Source organism: Bombina bombina, chromosome 1 (assembly GCF_027579735.1).
Source record: "Bombina bombina isolate aBomBom1 chromosome 1, aBomBom1.pri, whole genome shotgun sequence".
NCBI lineage: Eukaryota > Metazoa > Chordata > Amphibia > Anura > Bombinatoridae > Bombina > Bombina bombina.
The window spans coordinates 1,396,779,743-1,396,805,513 of NC_069499.1; positions in this window are offsets into that span (position 1 = coordinate 1,396,779,743).

A 25,771-nucleotide genomic window follows, 5' to 3' on the forward strand; every position below is an offset into this window, starting at 1 on the left:
TTTTGTGCACCCAGGACATACTTGAAAATGAGAGACATCTCAATGTATCCTTCCTGGTAAAATATTTTTATAAATAAATAAAATAAAAATGACACGGTGGAGCACATGCATAATGAAGGAATTTGCGGTCAAACAGCTGATTCTACGTCATGGGAAGTGACGCAGTCCAGCATTCTTATGAGGTTGAGGAAATTTTTAGAACACTGGACAATAATTCTAGCATGCAGTGTAGAGTGTTAGGGAGTGAGCTCCCGAGCAAGGCAGGAAGTTTTTATATAAGGCCTCACCCTCTCTTGCACGCAGAGTATGTATGAGTCCCTGGGGCATGCTGAGGAAGGCAGCTGTGAGTATGGTCACATCCTCTGCAAAGGTAGGGGTATATATATATATATATATATATATATACCAGCTCCCAACACCTATTAAACGTCAGCAAACATTAAGGTATTTCATCAACAGAACATCCTCCTTCTCACACAGTGGAATCATTTGTTAAAAAGTTTGCTATTAACACTAAAAGTTAAATGTATGTTTTGCATGCCATTCTGCATACTACTATATGTGTAACAAGCAGATGCACAGTTAAATGACAACTAAACATAGTAGATTAGCTTAATCGGTAAATGCACTTACAGCTAGATTATGAGGCCTATTTATCAAGCTGTCAACCGCAAATACGCTGGAATTCCGCAGCATAATTGTGGCGAGCCTGATTTGCCTCATTTATCAAACCCTACAGACCGGCAAAAGTTGATATTTGTGACGTAACTTATGATCCGCCGGTCTTAGTCAGACACAGATCGATGCTTACGTCATTACAGATGTTCCGAATACAAATTCGGCACTATCTGACTACGTTTGCTTTCTAACAGGTGCACTTGCCACTATTCCGGCCTAGCATACCTGGTTTTCAATCCGCCACCCTGGAGGCCGCGGATGCCATAGGAATCAATGGGAGTCTAAAAGCAGCTAAATCTTATGTTCAATGCTGCCCGATATCCCATTGATTCCTATGGGAGAATAAAAGTTATGTTTACACCTAACACCCTAACATGTACCCCGAGTCTAAACACCCCTAATCTGCCGCCCCGACATCACCGTCACCTAATAATGTTATTAACCCCTATTCCGCCGCTCCCGGACCCCGCCGCCACCTAAATAAATATATTAACCCCTATCCTGCTGCTCCCGGAGCCAACCACAACAAAATAAATGTATTAACCCCTAAACCCCTGGCCTCCCACATCACTACCACTTACTAAACCTATTAACACCTAAACCGCCAGCCCCCCACATCGCCATAAACTAAATTAACCTATTAACTCCTAAACCTAACAACCCGCTAACTTTACATTAAAATTACCTCATCCCTATCTTATAATAAATTTAAACTTACCTTTAGAATTAAATTAAACTATATTAAACTATTAATTAACCTACCCTAACTGTTATACTACAATTACATTAAACTATATTAAACTACTAATTAACCTACCCTAACTGTTATACTAAAATTACATTAAACTATATTAAACTACTAATTAACCTACCCTAACTGTTATACTAAAATTACATTAAACTACAAATTAAATTAAATATATTATATATTTAAAAACCTAACCCTACTCAAGTTATTTAAATCTACTATTAAAAATTAAAAAGTTACAAAAAACTAACATCTAAGTTACACAAAATAACAAACACCGTTACACAAAATAACAACACTACAGGGAGTGCAGAATTATTAGGCAAATTAGTATTTTGACCACATCATCCTCTTTATGCATGTTGTCTTACTCCAAGCTGTATAGCCTCGAAAGCCTACTACCAATTAAGCATATTAGGTGATGTGCATCTCTGTAATGAGAAGGGGTGTGGTCTAATGACATCAACACCCTATATCAGGTGTGCATAATTGTTAGGCAACTTCCTTTCCTTTGGCAAAATGGGTCAAAAGAAGGACTTGACAGGCTCAGAAAAGTAAAAAATAGTGAGATATCTTGCAGAGGGATGCAGCACTCTTAAAATTGCAAAGCTTCTGAAGCGTGATCATCGAACAATCAAGAGTTTCATTCAAAATAGTCAACAGGGTCGCAAGAAGCGTGTGGAAAAACCAAGGCGCAAAATAACTGCCCATGAACTGAGAAAAGTCAAGCGTGCAGCTGCCAAGATGCCACTTGCCACCAGTTTGGCCATATTTCAGAGCTGCAACATCGCTGCAATGGCCCTTAAAATGGTCGTTTGCGGGGCATTGCTCCAAAGAAATCAGCTCTTTTACCTGTAAATAAAAATACAAATACCCCCCCAACAGTAAAACCCACCACTCACACAACCAACCCCCCCCTAAATAAAAACCTAATCTAAAAACCTAAGCTTCCCATTGCCCTGAAAAGGGCATTTGGATGGGCAATGCCCTTAAAAGGGCATTTAGCACTTTTTCAGCCCAAACCCCTAATCTAAAATTAAAACCCACCCAATAAACCCTTAAAATGCAAGCTCAATCCTATAAACCCCAATAGAATCATATAAACCCCAATAGAATGCAAGCTCAATCCTATTGGCTGATTGGATCAGCCAATAGGATGAAAGTTCAATCCTATTGGCTGATTGCAACAGCCAATAGGATTTTTTCAACCTTAATTCCGATTGCAACAGCCAATCAGAATCTAAGGGACACCATCTTGGATGACGTCATTTAAAGGGAAACTTCATTCGGAAGAAGACGTCGATTGAAGAGGATGCTCCGCACCGGATGTCTTGAAGATGGAGCCGCTACGCACCGGATGGATGAAGCTAGAAGATGCCGTCTTGATGAAGACTTCTGCCGGCTTGGATGAAGACTTCGGCCCGCTTGGATGAAGATTTCTGCCGGCTTCGATGAGGACTTCTGCCGCTTGTTGAGGATGGATGTCCGGTCTTCAAAACTGTAAGTGGATCTTCGGGGGTTAGTGTTAGGTTTTTTTAAGGGTTTATTGGGTGGGTTTTAATTTTAGATTAGGGGTTTGGGCTTAAAAAGTGCTAAATGCCCTTTAAAGGACAATGCTTATCCAAATGCCCTTTTCAGGGCAATGGGAAGCTTAGGTTTTTTAGATTAGGTTTTTATTTGGGGGGGTGGGTGGTTGTGTGAGTGGTGGGTTTTACTGTTGGGGGGGTATTTGTATTTTTATTTACAGGTAAAAGAGCTGATTTCTTTGGGGCAATGCCCCGCAAACGACCATTTTAAGGGCCATTGGTAGTTTATTGTAGGCTAGGGTTTTTTTTTGTTTTGTTTTTTTCATAGGGCTCTTAGATTAGGTGTAATTAGTTTAAATATTTGATAATTTATTTTTTATTTTGTGTAACTTAGTGGGGTTTTTTTGTAACTTAGTGTTTGTTATTTTGTATAACTTAGTTGTTAGTTTTTTGTAACTTTGTAATTTTTAATAGTAGATTTAAATTATTTGAGTAGGGTTATGTTTTTAACTATATAATATATTTTATTTAATTTGTAGTTTAATGTAATTTTAGTATAATAGGGTAGATTAATTAATAGTTTAATATAGTTTAATGTAATTTTAGTATAACAGTTAGGGTAGGTTAATTAATAGTTTAATATAGTTTGAACCTTAGTTGCAAAAAGAAAAGGATTGAATCAATTTTATATCAATCAAAGAAGGACCAAGGCTGCACAGGGTTCAACATGCTTTATTACTAAAAAACACCAAATCACTCCCTAGACAGGGACGTCTATGCTCCACCCAAATCCCAACAATAAAGAACCCACAACTAAAAACAAAAGAGCTGAGAACAAGGAAGACAAACAAACCCCTAACTATGATACTGCAATATGCTAAAGAGGTGCGATATAGAGAGCCCCTAATAGGCTCAAAAACTGACTATATGGCATATGTGGTATCAAAAAACTCAAGTCACCGGTTACTGAAATGGAATGTGGCAGGCGGGGCCCCAGAACAAAACTTGCAGTGATGGCTGAAAATCTGTGAAAAATAATGTCCAATCCTAGACAATGAGTGCTAATTGCATGCTATTGAAAACATCACAGTCTCTATAATAATTGCAGTTCCTGAGAAACAGTGAAAAGTTATGCTAAAATCGCCTGGCACATCAGTGTAAACTACACGCACAGGCTATGATCTTGTAAAACCGCTTCAATGTATATGAAGTGTTGCCGCTTGCCTTTTCATCTGTTTATAATGTAACCTTTTTCAACACTATATGCATACAACGTGTTAGATTGCTAGTACAGAAATGCTGTTGTGTTGATTGCTTGATTTAATAAACAAATTTATCGTCGCTACGGTAATCAAGACTTATCCTCGCCTAATCTCACCTTCACGGCCGTCTGCGTTAACCGCTATGCAGCTTGTATATGTGCGTGAACATACCCGACTTCACTAGGATACTTTGAGGGCTGTGAGCTGGCGTCTTCACTCGCTTTACCGTATGGGAGATCTTGAGTTTGTTTGGCGGTCCGTGTGATTCACCTGTTCCAAGCTCTACGTCACCAGTGTCTCTGCATGACGCTTTTCACCCCTCCCACACCAGGTAAGAGACGCCAGCTCACAGCCCTCAAAGTATCCTAGTGAAGTCGGGTATGTTCACGCACATATACAAGCTGCATAGCGGTTAACGCAGACGGCCGTGAAGGTGAGATTAGGCGAGGATAAGTCTTGCTTACCGTAGCGACGATAAAGTTGTTTATGAGATCAAGCAATCAACACAACAGCATTTCTGTACTAGCAATCTAACACGTTGTATGCATACGGTGTTGAAAAAGGTTACATTATAAAAAAATGAAAAGGCAAGGGGCAACACTTCATATACATTGAAGCGGTTTTACAAGATCATAGCCTGTGCGTGTAGTTTACACTGATGTGCCAGGCGATTTTAGCATAACTTTTCACTGTTTCTCAGGAACTGCAATTATTATAGAGACTGTGATGTTTTCAATAGCGTGCAATTAGCACTCATTGTCTAGGATTGGACATTATTTTTCACAGATTTCCAGTCATCACTGCAAGTTTTGTTCTGGGGCCCCGCCTGCCACATTCCATTTCAGTAACCGGTGACTTGAGTTTTTTGATACCACATGTGCCATATAGTCAGTTTTTGAGCCTATTAGGGGCTCTCTATATCGTACCTCTTTAGCATATTGCAGTATCATAGTTAGGGGTTCGTTTGTCTTCCTTGTTCTCAGCTCTTTTGTTTTTAGTTGTGGGTTCTTTATTGTTGGGATTTGGGTGGAGCATAGACGTCCCTGTCTAGGGAGTGATTTGGTGTTTTTTATTAATAAAGAATGTTGAACCCTGTGCAGCCTTGGTCCTTCTTTGATTGATATAAAATTGATTCAATCCTTCTCTTTTTGCAACTAAGGTTCATATTAATTTTTGGGACTGCTTGCACTGTTGTTCTTAGCAAGTGATCATAGGTGTAGCACCACATTTTTATTTTTTTATTTTTATTTTTATTTTGTTTAATATAGTTTCATGTAATTTTAGTCTAATAGTTAGGGTAGGTTAATTAGTAGATTAATATAGTTTAATTCTAAATGTAAGTTTAAATTTATTATCAGATAGTGATGATGTAATTTTAATGTAAAGTTAGTGGGTTGTTAGGTTTAGGGGTTAATAGGTTAATTTACTTTATGGCGATGGGGGGCTGGCAGTTTATGGGTTAATAGGTTTAGTAAGTGGTAGTGATGTGGGAGGCCAGGGGTTAATACATTTATTTAGTTGCGGTGGGCTCTGGGAGCGGAGGGATAGGCGTTAATACCTTTATTAGAGTTGCGGTGGGCTCTGGGAGCGGCGGGATAGGGGTTAATAAATTTATTGAGTTGCGGCGGGGTGAGGGAGTGGCGGGATAGAGGTTAAACATTTTATTATAGTGGTGGTGTTTAGTGACAGGGTATAAATAAAGAAGGGAAAAAGATGAATAGCAGCGAGATCGATGACTGTTAGTTATCAACAGTCCACTGCTCATCGCCCCGTACTTGACAGCTTTTTTGATAAATATGGAGAGTGTATTCAGGTCCGCGACCGCGATGTTAGGCGAGCGTATTGGTGCCGTTGAATGCAAGAGAGTTGACGGCTTGATAAATAGGTCTATAAGAGTTTTCAGCGATATAGGGAAATTAATGACCGCCACAAAAGCAGCGTTATTTCACCTCCCTATAGCGCTGCTATTACAGGTTTACAAAAAGCAGGCTTGTGCAGGCGATATGGTGGCGGTTGAGCTCCATACCGCACTGAAATACAAGTGCTGCTTTGGCGTGCTTGTGCACGATTTCCCCATTAATATCTAGCCGGCAAAAAAAAAGCCTTACACCTGCGATCGCGGAAACATAACCTCCGTAACGCAGCCCCATTTATGTCTATGGGGAAAGAAAAAGTTATGTTTAAACCTAACACCCTAACATAAAAACCACGTCTAAACACCCCTAATCTGCTGCCGCCAACATCGCTGCCACCTACATAATGTTATCAACCCCTAATCTGCCGCGCCTTAAAGGGAAACTGAACCCAAATTTTTTCTTTCGTGATTCAGATGGAGCATGCAATTTTAAGCAACTTTCTAATTTACTCCTATTATCAAATTTTCTTCATTCTCTTGGTATCTTTATTTGAAATGCAAGAATGTAAGTTTAGCTGCCGGCCCATTTTTAGTGAACACTCTGTGTTGTTCTTGCTAATTGGTGGATAATTTCACCCACCAATAAACAAGTGCTTTCCATGGTCCTGAACCAAAAAAAAACCGTTTAGATGCCTTCTTTTTCTAATAAAGAAAGCAAGAGAATGAAGAAAAATTGATAATAGGAGTAAATTAGAAAGTTGCTTAAAATTGCATGCTCTATCTGAATCATGAAAGAAAAAAATTGGGTTCAGTGTCCCTTTTTACATCACCACCACCTAAATAAAAATATTAACCCCTAATCTGCCTCCCCCAATGTCGCCACTATACTAAAGTTATTAACCCCTAAATCTCTGGCATCCAACATCACTAACACTAAATAAATATATTAACCCCTAAACCTAACCCTAACGTAGCCCCAAACCCCAAGCATAAACCTAACCCTAACGTAACCCTAAGCCTAAATCTAACCCTAACCCTAACACCCCCTAACTTAAATATAATTAAAATAAATCTAAATAAACCTTACAATTATTAACTAAATATTATAATACTTATTTAAAACTAAATACAAACTTACCTGTAAAATAAAACCTAAACTAGCTACAATATAACTAATAGTTATATTGTAGCTATCTTAGGTTTTATTTTTATTTCACAACTAAGTTTGTATTTATTTTAACTAGGTAGACTAGTTAGTAAATAGTTATTAACTATTTAATAACTACCTAGCTAAAATAAATACAAAGTTACCTGTAAAATAAAACCTAACCTGCCTTACACTAAAAACTAACATTACAATAAAATAAAATTAATTAAATTATTAAAATACAATTTTCTAAATTACAATAGAAAATAAACACTAAATTACAAAAAATAAAAAATGAAATGATCAAAAATAAAAACGAATTACTCCTAATCTAATAGCCCTATCAAAATAAAAAAGCCCCCTCGAAATAAAAAAACCCTAGCCTACACTAAACTGCCAATGGCCCTTAAAAGGGCCTTTTGTGGGACATTGCCCCAAAGAAATCAGCTCTTTTACCTGTAAAAAAAAAAATACAAACACCCCCAACAGTAAAACCCACCACCCAACCAACCAACCCCCCCTAAATAAAAACCTATCTAAATAAACCTAAGTTAATCATTGCCCTGAATGGATGGGCATTTTCCTTAAAAGGGCATTTAGTTCTTTTACATTGCCCAAACCCTAAGCTAAAAAAAACCCCACCCAAAAATCCCTTAAAAAACCCTAACACTAACTACCGATGATCCACTTAGAGTTATTGAAGTCTGGACATCCATCCTCATCCAGCCGGCGAAGTCATCATCCAGGTGGCAAGAAGTCTTCACCTGGGCGGCCTCTTCCATCTTCATCCAGCCGATGAAGTCCTCATCCAGACAGTAGTGATGTCGCGAACCTGAAATTTTGCGTTTGCGAACGGCGAAAGCAAACTTCCGCAAATGTTCGCGAACCGGCAAACCGGGCGAACCGCCATTGACTTCAATGGGCAGGCGATTTTAAAACCCACAGGGACTCTTTCTGGCCACAATAATGATGGAAAAGTTGTTTCAAGGGGACTAACACCTAGACTGTGGCATGCCGGAGGGGGATCCATGGCAAAACTTCCATGGAAAATTACATAGTTGATGCAGAGTCTGGTTTTAAGCCATAAAGGGCATACATCACCTAACATTCCTAAATTGTTTGGAATAACGTGCTTTAAAACATCAGGTATGATGTTGTATCGGTCAGGTAGTGTAAGGGTTACGCCCGCTTCACAGTGACAGACCAAACTCCCCATTTAACGCACCGCAAACAACCGCAAACAGTCCATTTGCACAACCACGAGATTGATAGATTTGATAGATAGATAGATACATAGATTACATAGATCAATAGATACAATATACATTTGATAGATACCAATTACATAGATCAAAAGATGCAATATACATTTGATAGATACGAATTACATAGATCAAAAGATGCAATTTACATTTGATAGATACGAATTACATAGATCAAAAGATGCAATATACATTTGATATATACGAATTACATGGATCAAAAGATGCAATATACATTTGATAGATACGAATTACATCAATAGATGCAATATACATTTGATAGATACGAATTACATCAATAGATGCAATATACATTTGATAGATATGAATTACATAGATCAATAGATGCAATATACATTTGATAGATACGAATTGCATAGATCAATAGATGCAATATACATTTGATATATACGAATTGCATAGATCAATAGATGCAATATACATTTGATAGATACGAATTACATAGATCAATAGATGCAATATACATTTTACAGGTTTTTTTTTTTAAATTTACACTAATGTTACACCAGATATGAGTGGTGGCACAGAGCAATTAATCACAGTATATGCTGTGGGCCTGACACACAGGCCTGATGGAAAATGAAATTAGATTACACTAGCAAACTGATGTAAAAGTTTTTTTTTTTTTAAATTTACACTAATGTAATGTTACACAAGATATCAGTGGTGGCACAGAGCAATTAATCACAGCATATGCTGTGGGCCTGACACACAGGCCTAATGGAAAATGAAATTAGATTACACTAGCAAACTTATGTAAAAGTTTTTTTTTTTTTTTAAATTTACACTAATGTTACACCAGATATCAGTGGTGGCACAGAGCTATTAATCACAGTATATGATGTGAGCCTGACACACAGGCCTAATGGAAAATGAAATTAGATTACACTAGCAAACTGATGTAAAAGTTTTTTTTTTTAAATTTACACTAATGTTACACCAGATATGAGTGGTGACACAGAGCAATTAATCACAGTATATGCTGTGGGCCTGACACACAGGCCTGATGGAAAATGAAATTAGATTACACTAGCAAACTGATGTAAATGTTTTTTTTTTTTTACATTTACACTAATGTTACACCAGATATGAGTGGTGGCACAGAGCAATTAATCACAGTATATGCTGTGAGCCTCACACACAGGCTGACAGGCAGGCAAATGCAATTAGATTACAAAAAAAAAAAAAAAAAAAAGACTGAAGTTCTAGCCCTAAAAAGGGCTTTTTGGGCTGAAGTTCTAGCCCTAAAAAGGGCTTTTTGGGGTGCTGTCCTTACAGCAGAGATTAGATGAGTCCTTTCAGGACTGTAGTGGACACTAAATACACTAGCCTAGCTATCTATTTCCCTATAATACCAGCAGCAGCACTATACCTCCTCTCACTAAGAATGCAGGATCGTAATGAATCTAAAATGGCTGCTGCCCAGGAGCTGGGAGGGTCTGTGAGGGAGTGTCTGCTGCTGATTGGCTCAAATGTGTCTGCAGACTGTGAGATACAGGGTCAAAGTTTCCTCAATGATGACGAATAGGGGGAGGATCGAACATCGCATATGTTCGCCCGCCGCGGCGAACGCAAACAAGCTAAGATCGCCGGGAACTGTTCTCCAGCGAACTGTTCGCGACATCACTACCAGACAGCAATAAGTCTTTATGCAGACGGCATATTCTATCTTCATCCATCTGGCACGGAGCGGGTCCATCTTCAAGACATCCGGCGCGGAGCATCCTTTTCTTACGATCGTTGCTGGAAACGATCTTTTGGCTGAAAGATTTCTATCAGCCAATAGGAATTAAAGGGGAAAAAGTCCTATTGGCTGTAGCCATCAGCCAATAGGATTGAGCTGGGAAGCCCCATTGAAAATTGACTTTTTTAAAAGTATGGTACTGAGTCGCTGCGTGACGGCCAAAAAGGTGTGCGGCACACCTATACCTACAAGACTTGTAATAGCAACGTTAGGGAAAAAGCAGCATTATGAATCATAACAATGCTTTTTCAATCATAACGCAAAACTCGTAATCTAGCTGTTAGTTTGAATTTCCAATAAGTAGTAAATGTCTTTTTGAAATTTTTTAAAGTTAGCACAATTTTCCTTCTCATTGCATCATGTGACTGCCATCCGCCAATCACAAAATGCATAATAGAATATTCTGTGAATTAAAATTCTGTGCTTTATCTGAATCATGAAAGTTTAATTTTGACTTAAGTGTTCCTTTAAAAGCTAATAACAAAAGCTTAGCAGCTTTAGGTTTTTACATTACCATCTCTGGGTGAGATTACATATACGGCGTAGGTTTCAGCGCAACTGATAAAACCCATGCCGCCCGTAAATTCACCTCACACATCGGTGAATCACATATACGTTGCCGGCATATCAGATAATGTCGTAAGTCGGATAAACCGGCGAGGTACAGAAATGTGCGGAAATACACATTTCTGGAGGCACCAGTGACTTACAGCAGTATATGATCTGCCGGCACCTAAGTAAAAAACAAAAAAAGTTTAATCGCCCTTAAACTTCTAACCTGCCTCTCAAAAAATTAACCCGGCACGACAAAACCCCTAATCCGCCACCCCCCACATAGCAACTAATAATAAAATGTATTAACCCCTAATCCGTCATCCCCCCACAACGCAACTAATAATAAAATGTATCAATCCCTAATCCCCCATCCACCCACATTGCAACTAATAATAAAATGTATTTCCCTCTAAACCGCCAACCACCCACAATGCAAACTACCTATTTAAACTAATTACCCCTAATCCGCCAACCCCCACATCGCAAACTAGACATGTGCGGTTCGTTTCAGATTTATTCGGAAATTCGGAAAATTCAGTAAATTCGGAGATTCGGATCGATTCGAATTTCCGAATTAAAATACTTCCGAATCTACCGAATGAATCCGAAATAGCTGCCGTATCTCCGAATAAATCCGAATTAGCTCGGTAAAATTCGGCATTTCCCCATAGGAAACAATGGGAGTTTCGGCTGAAAAAAAACCTAACACCGCAGCCAAATTGTTTCCTATGGGGAAACACTAAGTCCGCACCTAACACCCTAACATGTACCCCGAGTCTCTAAACACCCCTAATCTGACACTTATTAACTCCTAATCTACCGCCCCCGCTATCAGTGACACCTGCATTATCTTATTAACCCCTAATCTGCCAACCGGATATCGCCGCCACCTACATTATAGCTATGAACCCCTAATCTGCTGTCCCTAACATCGCCGACCCCTACATTATAGTTATTAACCCCTAATCTGCCCCCCCCCCCAATGTCGCCGCAATCTAACTACAAGTATTAACCCCTAATCTGCCGACCGGATATCGCTGCCACCTACATTATAGCTATTAACCCCTAATCTGCTGTCCCTAACATCGCCGACCCCTACATTATAGTTATTAACCCCCAATCTGCCGCCCCCAACGTCGCCGCAATCTAACTACAAGTATTAACCCCTAATCTGCCGACCGGATATCGCCGCCACCTACATTATAGCTATTAACCCCTAATCTGCTGTCCCTAACATCGCCGACACCTACATTATAGTTATTAACCCCTAATTTGCCCCCCCCAACGTCGCCGCAATCTAACTACAAGTATTAACCCCTAATCTGCCGACCGGATATCGCCGCCGCCTACATTATAGCTATGAACCCCTAATCTGCTGTCCCTATCATCGCCGACCCCTACATTATAGTTATTAACCCCTAATCTGCCCCCCCCAACGTCGCCGCAATCTAACTACAAGTATTAACCCCTAATCTGCCGACCGGATATCGCCGCCACCTACATTATAGCTATTAACCCCTAATCTGCTGTCCCTAACATCGCCGACCCTTACATTATAGTTATTAACCCCTAATTTGCCCCCCCAACGTCGCCGCAATCTAACTACAAGTATTAACCCCTAATATGCCGACCGGATATCGCCGCCACCTACATTATAGCTATTAACCGCTAATCTGCTGTCCCTAACATCGCCGACCCCTACATTATAGTTATTAACCCCTAATCTGCCCCCCTATAACGTCGCCGCAATCTAACTACAAGTATTAACCCCTAATCTGCCGACCTGATATCGCCGCAACCTAAAATTACAGCTATTAACCCCTAATCTGCTGTCCCTAACATTGCCGACCCCTACATTATAGTTATTAACCCCTAATCTGCCCCCCCAACGTCGCCGCAATCTAACTACAAGTATTAACCCCTAATCTGCCGACCGGAAATCGCCACCACTATAATAAATGTATTAACCCCTAAACCGCCGCACTCCCGCCTCGCAAACACTATAATACATTTTATTAACCCCTAATCTGCCCTCCCTAACATCGCCGCCACCTACCTACAATTATTAACCCCTAATCTCCCGCCCCCAACGTCGCCGCTACTATAGTAAGGTTATTAACCCCTAAACCTACGTCTAACCCTAACCCTAACACCCCCTAACTTAAATATAATTTAAATAAAACAAAATAAATTTACTATAGTTAAATAAATGAATCCTATTTAAAACTAAATACTTACCTGTAAAATAAACCCTAAGATAGCTACAATATAACTAATAGTTACATTGTAGCTATTTTAGGATTTATATTTATTTTACAGGCAACTTTGTATTTATTTTAACTAGGTACAATAGTTATTAAATAGTTAATTACTATTTAATAGCTACCTAGCTAAAATAAATACAAATTTACCTGTAAAATAAATCCTAACCTAAGTTACAATTACACCTAACACTACACTATCATTAAATTAATTAAATAAATGAATCCTATTTAAAACTAAATACTTACCTGTAAAATAAACCCTAATATAGCTGCAATATAACTAATAGTTACATTGTAGCTATTTTAGGATTTATATTTATTTTACAGGCAACTTTGTATTTATTTTAACTAGGTACAATAACTATTAAATAGTTATTGACTATTTAATAGCTACCTAGTTAAAATAATTACAAAATTACCTGTAAAATAAATCCTAACCTAAGTTACAATTAAACGTAACACTACACTATCATTAAATAAATTAACTACAAGTACCTACAATTATCTACAATTAAATAAACTAAACTAAAGTACAAAAAAAAACCCCCACTAAATTACAAAAAATAAAAAAATATTACAAGAATTTTAAACTAATTACACCTAATCTAAGCCCCCTAATAAAATAACAAAGCCCCCCAAAATAAAAAAATGCCCTACCCTATACTAAATTACAAAAGTTAACAGCTCTATTACCTTACCAGCCCTTAAAAAGGCCTTTTGCGGGGGCATGCCCCAAAGAAAACAGCTCTTTTGCCTGTAAAAAAAAACCACAATACCCCCCCCCACACACATTACAACCCACCACCCACATACCCCTACTCTAACCCAAACCCCCCTTAAATAAACCTAACACTACCCCCCTGAAGATCTCCATACCTTGAGTCGTGTTCACCCAGCCGGGCCGAAGTCTTCATCCGATGGGGCAGAAGAGGACATCCAGACCGGCAGAAGTCTTCATCCAAGCGGGGCAAGAAGAGGTCTTCCATCCATCAGAAGTCTTGATCCAGGCGGCATCTTCTATGTTCATCCATCTGGAGTGGAGCGGCAGCATCCTGAATACATCCGACGCGGAGCATCCTCTTCTTTCTTGATCCGACGACTAAATGACTGTACCTTTAAGTGACATAATCCAAGATGTGCGTCCCTTGAATTCCGATTGGCTGATAGGATTCTATTAGCCAATCGGAATTAAGGTAGGAAAATCTGATTGGCTGATTCAATCAGCCAATCAGATTCAAGTTCAATCCGATTGGCTGATCCAATCAGCCAATCAGATTGACCTCGCATTCTATTGGCTGATCGGAACAGAAGGTAATAGAGCTGTTAACTTTTGTAATTTAGTATAGGGTAGGGCATTTTTTATTTTGGGGGGCTTTGTTATTTTATTAGGGGGCTTAGATTAGGTGTAATTAGTTTAAAATTCTTGTAATATTTTTTTATTTTTTGTAATTTAGTGTTTGTTTTTTTGTACTTTAGTTTAGTTTATTTAATTGTATTTAATTGTAGGTACTTGTAGTTAATTTATTTAATGATAGTGTAGTGTTTTTGGTTTAATTGTAACTTAGGTTAGGATTTATTTTACAGGTAATTTTGTAATTATTTTAACTAGGTAGCTATTAAATAGTCAATATCTATTTAATAGCTATTTTACCTAGTTAAAATAAATACAAAGTTGCCTGTAAAATAAATATAAATCCTAAAATAGCTACAATGTAACTATTAGTTATATTGCAGCTATATTAGGGTTTATTTTACAGGTAAGTATTTAGTTTTAAATAGGATTCATTTATTTAATTAATTTAATGATAGTGTAGTGTTAGGTGTAATTGTAACTTAGGTTAGGATTTATTTTACAGGTAAATTTGTATTTATTTTAGCTAGGTAGTTATTAAATAGTTATTAACTATTTAATAGCTATTGTACCTAGTTAAAATAAATGCAAAGTTGCCTGTAAAATAAATATAAATTCTAAAATAGCTACAATGTAACTATTAGTTTTTGGTAATTTAGTGTTTGTTTGTATTTTGGTACTTTTCTGATGGATGGAAGACCTCTTCTTGCCCTGCTTGGATGAATACTTCTGTCTGCCGTCTGGATGTCCTCTTCTGCCCCATCGGATGAAGACTTCGGCCCGGCTGGGTGAACACGACTCAAGGTAGGGAGATCTTCAGGGGGGTAGTGTTAGGTTTATTTAAGGGGGGTTTCGGTTAGAGTAGGGGTATGTGGGTGGTGGGTTGTAATGTTGGGGGGTGGTGTGTTTTTTTACAGGCAAAAGAGCTGTTTTCTTTGGGGCATGCCCCGCAAAAGGCCCTTTTAAGGGCTGGTAAGGTAATAGAGCTGTTAACTTTTGTAATTTAGTATAGGGTAGGGCATTTTTTATTTTGGGGGGCTTTGTTATTTTATTAGGGGGCTTAGATTAGGTGTAATTAGTTTTAAAATTCTTGTAATATTTTTTTATTTTTGTAATTTAGTGTTTGTTTTTTTGTAATTTAGTGGGGGTTTTTTTGTACTTTAGTTTAGTTTATTTAATTGTAGATAATTGTAGGTACTTGTAGTTAATTTATTTAATGATAGTGTAGTGTTAGGTTTAATTGTAATTTAGGTTAAGATTTATTTTAGAGGTAATTTTGTAATTATTTTAACTATTTAATAGCTATTGTACCTAGTTAAAATAAATACAAAGTTGCCTGTAAAATAAATTTAAATGCTAAAATAGCTACAATGTAACTATTAGTTATATTGCAGCTATATTAGGGTTTATTTTACAGGTAAGTATTTTGTTTTAAATAGGATTCATTTATTTAATTAATTTAATGATAGTGTAGTGTTAGGTGTAATTGTAACTTAGGTTAGGATTTATTTTACAGGTAAATTTGTATTTATTTTAGCTAGGTAGCTATTAAATAGTAATTAACTATTTAATAGCTATTGTACCTAGTTAAAATAAATACAAAATTGCCTGTAAAATAAATATAAATCCTAAAATAGCTACAATGTAACTATTAGTTATATTGTAGCTATCTTAGGGATTATTTTACAGGTAAGTATTTAGTTTTAAATTGGATTCATTTATTTAACTATAGTAAATTTATTTTGTTTTATTTAAATTATATTTAAGTTAGGGGGTGTTAGGGTTAGGGTTAGACGTAGGTTTAGGGGTTAATAACCTTATTATAGTAGTGGCGACGTTGGGGGAGGGAGATTAGGGGTTAATAATTGTAGGTAGGTGGCGGCGATGTTAGGGAGGGCAGATTAGGGGGTTAATAAAATGTATTATAGTGTTTGCGAGGCGGGAGTGCGGCGGTTTAGGGTTAATACATTTATTATAGTGGCGGCGATTTCCGGTCGGGCAGATTAGGGGTTAATACTTGTAGTTAGATTGAGGCGACGTTGGGGGGGCAGATTAGGGGTTAATAACTATAATGTAGGGTCGGACGATGTTAGGGGACAGCAGATTAGGGGTTAATAGCTATAATTTTAGGTTGCGCCGATATCAGGTCGGCAGATTAGGGGTTAATACTTGTAGTTAGATTGCGGCGACGTTGGGGGGGGGCAGATTAGGGGTTAATAACTATAATATAGGGGTTGGCGATGTTAGGGACAGCAGATTAGGGGTTCATAGCTATTATGTAGGTGGCGGCGATATCCGGTCGGCAGATTAGGGGTTAATACTTGTAGTTAGATTGTGGCGACGTTGGGGGGGGGCAGATTAGGGATTAATAACTATAATGTAGGGGTTGGCGATGTTAGGGACAGCAGATTAGGGGTTAATAGCTATAATGTAGGTGGCGGCGATATCCGGTCGGCAGATTAGGGGTTAATACTTGTAGTTAGATTGCGACAACGTTGGTGGGGGCAGATTAGGGGTTAATAACTATAATGTAGGGGTCGGCGATGTTAGGGACAGCAGATTAGGAGTTAATAGCTATAATGTAGGCGGCGGCGATATCCGGTCGGCAGATTAGGGGTTAATACTTGTAGTTAGATTGCGGGCGACGTTGGGGGGGGGCAGATTAGGGGTTATTAACTATAATGTAGGGGTCGGCGATGTTAGGGACAGCAGATTAGGGGTTCATAGGGATAATGTAGGTTGCGGCGATATCCGGTCGGCAGATTAGGGGTTAAATAATGTTATTATAGGGTTTGCGATGTGGGGGAGCCTCGGTTTAGTGGTTCATAGGTAGTTTATGGGTGTTAGTGACTTAGTGTACTAAATGGGTGTTAGTGTACTAAAACATACCGAATTTCGGGACCGAATAGAACCAAATAAATCCGAAACAAATTCATTCAAATTTTGCCGAATTCGATTCGATCCGAACCGAAATTCGAAAAGTCCGAATCGATCCGAACCGAAAACGAACCGAATTTTTTAGCCGTGCACATGTCTATCGCAAACTAGCCAATAAATGTATTAAACCATGATATGCCATCCCCCCACATTGCAAACTACCTAATAAATGTATTAACCCCTAATCCGCCATCCCCCCACAAAGCAAAATACCTATCAACACTATTAACCCCTAAACCCCCCCCCCCACAAAGCAAACTACCTATTAAAACTATTAACCCCTAATCCACAAACCCCCCAAAACGCAATCTACCTGATTAACCTATTAACCCCTAAACCCTCACACCACAACGCAAAGTATTAATCTAATCACTAAGCCCCCTAACCTAACACCTCCTAAATTAACCCCAATTAACTACACTTACATAAAATAAAAAAGACTACCTTTTAACATTAATTAAAAATTAACAAAATAAAAAATCCTAACATTACATAAAAAAAACTAAGATTAAATTTAAATTAAAAATCTAATTTTACAAAAAATAAAAAAAACTAAGATTACAGAAAAAAATAAACTAAATTATCCAAAATAAAAAAATGTTAACCTAATCTAATACTCCTATAAAAAAAGCCCCCCCCCAAAGAAAACACCCCCTAATATAACACAACTACCAATATCCCTTAAAAGGGCCTTTTATAGGGCATTGCCCTAAAGAAATCAGCTCTTTTACCTAAAAAAATACAAATGAACCCCTTACAGTAAAACCCCCACCTACCCAACCCCCTAAAATAAAAAAGACCTAACTCTAAAAATATCTAATCTACCCATTGCCCCTAAAGGGGCATTTGTATGGACATTGCCCTTAAAAGGGCAAACAGCTCTTTTGCTGGCCATTAAAAAATAAAAAAGCCCTAATCTAAAAAAAAAAACACCCCAAAAAATAAAAAAAACACCTAACACTAACCCCAAAAATGTACTCACCACTCCTGAAGTCCGGCCCTGAAGGTCTTCTTCCAAGCAGATCCATCTTCATCCAGATCCGGGGCCATCTTCTTTCTTATCCCGTAGTGCGGAGCAAAGGTGGAGCAGAGCTGAATGGCGGCTGCCAGACTCCAGCGAGAAGGCTCTTTTTCATGCGATTGTCCGCCGCAGCACTGAAGATTGAACGCAAGGTACCTGTTTTATATTGGAGTGCCTTGAAATTTCTATTGGCTAAAAATATCAAATCAGCCAATAGGATGAGAGCTGTTTAAAGTGAATGTAAATTTTGATGATAAAGTGGCGTTTTTTAAAAATTCGATTAAAAACAGGGGCACTTAATTCATCAATATTTACATTTCACTTATGTTGTGAAAATACTTACTTTTTAATCCTGACAGCCGCTCCAGCTTCCCCCGGTCATTGCAAGCCTCTTCCTACGTCAGAAATGACGGATCGGTCATCCTCCAATCATGGCTTCCCGAGTGTCTGATTCAACGCCGTGATTGGAGGAAGCCATATTCCTCATTTTAGACCCAGGAAGAGGTTTTGCAACGGGCAGAGGAAGCGATGCAGCGGCTGTCAAGATTAAAATGTATTTTTTCACTACAGGAGTGAAATGTAAATTTTGACGAATATAAGTGCCCCTGTTTTTAATCGAATTTTTAAAAAAACAGGCACTTTATCATCAAAATTTACATTCACTTTAAATCCTATTGGCTGATTTGGCTCTAGCTATAGTTATAAATAGTACAGGAACATTATCAGCTCTAGCAATACACAGCACATGCACATTACCAGCACCAGCTATACACAGCACATGCACATTATCAGCTCTCGCAATACACAGCACATGCACATTACCAGCTCTAGCTATACACAGCACATGCACATTACCAGTTTCAATGCAGAGAACCTAATATTACCAGCTCACCTATAACAGCAGAATCCCTTCATTGTCTACCTACAGTTCAGTGTCATAATGTCAGCTGTTGCTATGCAAAACACAGTAAGATTCTCATATCTATCTGTGTAATCAGCAGAGTAATGTGAATGCGTATAATATAGTACTTATTGAATTGGCATCTCTGGCTATAGATGCACAGTCATATTACCAGTCCTGGTAGTACAGTGCATATTACTATCTGTCTATAACACCAGCACTACATATACACAAGATATGCATGTTGTCTCTTGCTATACTAGTAACAGATCCTTCAGGACCAGCATGTAATCGCTTGCCCTCCCTCTTTGCCATTACTGACCTCTGCTCTCCTGTGCAATGAGCACCAACTGGGCACCAATCATCGGTTTCAAATATTTTTTCACAAATAAACACCTCAGGGAGAACGATAGACTTAAAGGATAAATTAAGGTCACCTGGCAGATATCAGCATCCTCTGCCTCTGTTGTGAGACACTGTGTCTGTCCTTCAAAATACAGCAGCACTAACTGCTTTCAAAGCAAACTTTCCCCGTCAGAGCATTCACACATAGCTCTTTATTAATCTCTGCACCAGCTCAGCTATCATAACATGAGATGCTTCCGTTTTGTTGTTTAATTTCAAAAAGTATAAGAATGTCATCATCCTGCAGTGTACTATATATTTGCTGATGTAATTCCTATCTGTATCTTACCAAAACGTTCCATTTAATCTTTTAATGATCTCACACTCTGTCATGATGTGACTATTCTGTATAACAACCTCTCTTATCTACCTATTATGCCTATTAGACACATACTCAAAAATTATATTATATCCTCATGTGGTCCTGTTCTGCAATAATATCAGGAGAATAAACCAATATTGTGCTAAAAAATAAGTGATATAGTAAATCAGTGATGGCAGTTGAGGAGTTAATAGATACATGTTTATTGGGCCTTGAATCTATAATGATACAATACTGAAGCAACACTGCACATTGGCACATTAGCTCTCCCATCCAGAGGTATCCGCAATTCTGCATTTCAGGGCCATTGCTCCCTCCATTGGTCCCAACTCCCTGAGCGCCATTGGTTTTCTGTGGCACTGATATTGTGCAGATGAGCTGAGCAGACACAATCTACAGTCATTGTAAAGTGCTTTGTGTTATAGGAACCTGCTGAGAGGCATTGAGAATTTCCTAAAGGCATCTGCACCTCCAGCATAGCCACACACTAGCTATTTACATGCACATTATATCCTAGGTAAATGAAGTGCATGATTTCTTCCCTTGTGCTCCAGGCTATGAAAGCTGAATATTTAGTAATGCATTTAAACGCTGTACTCATCACAAATAGAAGTGCACAGAATAGCAGGAAACATATTGGACAGTGAAAAGTTTAAGGAACATTGAACTCAAAATTAAATCCCTGATGAAATGGTTTATTATGTACAGTAAAACAAACTACATTATGTGTTTGTTTTGCCCAATTTACATGTAATTTATTTCTGCAAATTTTTTTTTTTTTCATTTTCCAGTGAGACAGAAGTGCGCTGATTCAAAACCCCATACTGGTACTTTCTAAAAATATATTGGTTGATCAGTGCCAAACTCATTTATATCTGTATCTAGATCTATATACTGTATATCTGTATATCTCTAATTGGCCACAGCAAAAAAAGTAAACAAAGCAAATTATGCAAACACAATTACAGTATAAGGTCTATATTTAACAATATTTAACAAGGTCTGGCGGACCTGATACCGACAGTGCGGATCAGGTCCGCCAGACCTCGCTGAGTATGGAGAGCAATACGCTTGCCGTATTCAGCATTGCACCAGCAGCTCACAAGAGCTGCTGGTGCAAAGCCGCCCCCTGCTGACTCGCGGCCAATCGGCCGCCAGCAGGGAGCTGTCAATCAACCCGATCGTACTCGATCGGGTTGAATTGCGGCGATGTCTGTCCGCCTGCTCAGAGCAAGCGGACAGGGTTATGGAGCAGCGGTCTTTAGACCGCTGCTTCATAACTGGTGTTTCTGGCGAGTCTTCAGACTCGCCAGAAACACGGGCCCACAAGCTCCCTACTAAATTTATCAAACCCCGGGCGGACATGATTCGCTATAGCAAATCCTGTCTGCCCTGCGTATGCTGTCGGCATTTAACATTGCACAAGCATTTCACAAGAAATGCTTGTGCAATGCCGCCCCCTGCATATTTTCAGCCAATCGGGGTGTCAATCATCCCGATCGCAGTAGCAATTAGCGCTCAGAAAATTAACCAGAGATCCGATCTCTAGTTAATTTTCTAAAAGTACTCCAAATGCCCTAAAAATAGAGGGAAATAAAAAAAACAACTGCACTAGGCAGTTTTGGGGTCTAAAGTTGGTGGGAGTGAGGTGTTAGTTAAAAAATGTTACTGAAAAGTTCCTTTACATTGCGGTCTATGGGAACTGTGTGTTCCCAGTAAATATACAGTATATGTATATGCTTATAGGCATATACATATATATTTACAAATGCTGCCATCACTGCGCTACTTACCCCCTTCAGTGCGCTCGGCATCAGAACGAGACTCTCATTGAAGCCTTTGGAAGCGCGCTCTCATTAACTTGTAATACCAGCACATATTAGTGTTCCACTTGTTATCTGGCCCTAAGTATCCACAAAATTGTTAAATGAACAGTGCTTGAAACAAACTTTAAGGGCTGATTATTCTTTCCTTTGTGAAAAAAGGTCTCAGAAAGCCAGGCCAGATAAGCCCACAAACTGGAAGCCAGTCCATTTTTCAGAAGGCATTACAGATTTAGTCACCCGAAATATTTCAGTAATTTCCTTTTATTTTTCCAATAATAGCGATGCATTAATCAGCTAAATACATTATGTAATTGATGATAATTCATTAATGACAGAATTAATACCTATTTGGAAAGTCTGAATAAATAATAGGCCTATTATTGCTGTGTATTATTGTGCGCAAGAGCACATTAAAAGGCAAAAAAATAAGCCCTAACAGTAAGAAGTGTAACAGCAGCTTTCCCGGCATAAGTGACTGAACAAGTTAGTGTTTGTCACATGTCCCTCCTAATGGTGCCACAAAGATTTAGGTCTGGAGGGGATGAATGATCATCTGTGGTTATGGTTACGGAGATGGTTATGTAGTATAAAAAGTACCTGGACCACAAAATTATAACTATTGAGAACATTATCACTGTTAAAGCCTTTAGTAATACTAGCTTACACTGATTTTATGCGCAAGTGATATTGGGATTTTTTGGGCTTTTTGTGCGCGACGGAAATTGCGTGTGTATTATAAGTAATACAAGTAAATTAAATGCGTCCGCATAAGTGCAATCGCGGTTTACGCTTTTCAGGTTAGAAAAAAAGATGCATTAAACACAAGATTACAAGTAGCGCGTTATGAGTTTCCGCATGTGATGTGGTCTTTTCGCAATTAATTTCCATTGTGCAGGTATTACAAGTCTTGAAAAATCGCGGGTGTGTGTGCACATTCACCTTTTACACAACAATCCTTTCCGCGCTCGAAGACCTGTAGTTAACAGTTTTGCGCAACATAAAAGTTTCACGAAACACTTCAAAAATACATTACAAAGTATACTCATATTAACACTGTCTAATAAAAATTATTTAAAAAAATATTGCACATAAAAGTTACACATACACAGACATAGAGAAACATGGATTTATATGTATACAGATATGTTTAACTATGGCGATAATGAAAATATTTTACATTACAATCTTATGCACATTAAACAATGGCCTCTTGTTATCATTGTCTGTCGGACCTGATCTGACAGTGCGGATCAGGTCCGACAGACATCGCTGAATACGACGAGCAATACGCTCGCCGTATTCAGCATTGCACCAGCAGCTCACAAGACTCACGGCCCCCTGCAGACTCACGGCCAATAGGCCCCCAGCAGGGGGATGTCAATCAACCTGATCGTACTCGATCGGGTTGATTTCCGGCGATGACTGTCCGCCTGCTCAGAGCAGGCGGACAGGTTATGGAGCAGCGGTCTTTGTGACCGCTGCTTCATAACTGCTGTTTCCTTACGGAGCTTGATAACTAGAGGCCAATATCTCAGATGTACAGTATTATCAAAGAGATATTCGCATATAGAGCTCAAGATTTCTAGACATATACATATATATACAGTATATATATATACTAGTACTAAAGCCCATTTTTTGCAGTACAGCGGTCCCACCCCTTGCACTCTCCCCCTCTCTTTTGCTCTCTCTTCCCCCCTCTCTTTTGCTTTCTCTCCCCCCTCTCCTTTGCTCTCTCTCTCCCCTCTTTTGCTCTCTCTCTCCCCTCTTTTGCTCTCTCTCTCCCCTCTTTGGCTCTCTCCCTCCTTTCTTTTGCTCTCTCTCCCCCCTCTTTTGTTCTCTCCCCCCTCTTTGGCTCTCCTCCCCCCTCTTTGGCTCTCCCCCCCCCCTCTTTGGCTCTCTCCCCCCCCTCTTGGCTCTCTCCCCCCCCCCCTCTTTGGCTCTCTCCCCTCTTTTTCTTTCTCTCCTCTTTGGCTCTCTCTCTCCCCCCTATTTGGCTCTCCCCCTCCTTTGGCTCTCTCCCCCCCCTTTGGCTCCCCCCCCCCCTTTGGCTCTCCCCCCCTTTGGCTCTCTCCCCCCCCTTTGGCTCTCTCCCCCCCCCCCCTTTGGCTCTCTTCCACCCCTTTGGCTCTCTCCCCTCCTCTTTGGCTCTCCCCCCCCTCTTTGGCTCTCCCCCCCCTCTTTGGCTCTGCCCCCCCCTCTTTGGCTCTGCCCCCCCTCTTTGGCTCTCTCTCTCCCCCTCTTTGTCTCTCTCCTCTCTTTTGCTCTCCTCTTTGGCTCTCTTTCCTCTTTGGCTCTCTCTCTCCCCCCTCTTTGGCTCTCCCCCCTTTAGCTCTCTCCCCCCCCTTTGGCTCTCTCCACCCCTCTTTGGCTCTCTCCCCCCCCCCTCTTTGGCTCTCCCCCCCCTCTTTGGCTCTCTCCCCCCCCTCTTTGGCTCTCTCTCCCCCCTCTTTGGCTCTCTCTCCCCCCTCTTTGGCTCTCTCTCCTTTTTGGCTCTTTTTCCTCTTTGGCTCTCTCTCTCCCCCCTCATTGGCTATCCCCCCTTCTCTTTGGCTCTCCCCCCCCTTCTCTTTGGCTCTCCCCCCCCCTTCTCTTTGGCTCTCCCCCCCCCTTTTCTTTGGCTCCCCCCCCTTCTCTTTGGCTCCCCCCCTCCCTTCTCTTTGGCTCTCCCCCTCCCTTCTCTTTGTCTCTCCCCCCCTTCTCTTTGGCTCCCCCCTTCTCTTTGGCTCTCCCCCCCTTCTCTTTGGCTCTCCCCCCCTTCTCTTTGGCTCCCCCCCCCTTCTCTTTGGCTCTCCCCCCCCCTTCTCTTTGGCTCCCCCCCCTTCTCTTTGGCTCTCCCCCCCTTCTCTTTGGCTCCCCCCCCCCTTCTCTTTGGCTCTCCCCCCCTTCTCTTTGGCTCCCCCCTTCTCTTTGGCTCCCCCCCTTCTCTTTGGCTCTCCCCCCCTTCTCTTTGGCTCCCCCCTTCTCTTTGGCTCTCCCCCCCCATTTCTTTGGCTCTCCCCCCCCATCTCTTTGGCTCTCCCCCCCCTTCTCTTGGGCTCTCCCCCCCCCTTCTCTTGGGCTCTCCCCCCCCCTTCTCTTGTGCTCTCCCCCCCTTCTCTTGTGCTCTCCCCCCCCCCTTCTTTTGTGCTCTCCCCCCCCCCTTCTCTTGTGCTCTTCCCCCCCCTTGGCTCTCTCCCCCCCCTTGGCTCTCTCCCCCCCTCTTTGGCCCTTCTCCCCCCCCCCTCTCCTGCTCCCTCTCTGGCTCTGTCTTCACATCGCGGGACCCCGCCCGGCCACGCCCCATCGCGGCGACACCCGTCCGGCCACGCCCCTCGCGACGCCCAGCCACGCCCACATCGCAACTCTCCCGTCGGCCACAAACAGGTCTGGGGAGCGCGTGGCCGCTTCTCACGCAGCAGACCTCACAGCTGTTGAGTAGCTTACCTCGCGCTCCCCAGACCTCACAGCTGTTTGTGTACCTTGCGCTCCCTATCTCAAGGCCAAGTGTTTGTCTCTACTGCGCATGACGGCTTCAGACAAACACTTGGCCTTTTATAATATAGGATATATATATTCAAATACATATCTCGCAATAAATAGATATATTAGTCCAAAAATCATCACATATATAGAGAAATATTTAATATTTGCATTTTCATGTAAACATAAGGCGCGCGCAAAATAAGTTGTTTCTCAAATTTGAAATAGCTGTACAATCCCAGATGCGAAAAAAAACGCGCTCAGATTTTTCACAACTGATTTGCCGCGCGACTTGTAATCTTGTCTAATATAAATACAAGTAAAAGTACAATTTTTAAATAATAAAAAACTTATAAGGGCTCAAAGATAGATGGTATAAGGTGTTTGACAAAAAAAGACTGCAAAGGGCTTTAACATATATATGCATACATACAAATGTCTAAATATATGTATGTGTATTTAAGTATGTATTATACGTATTTCA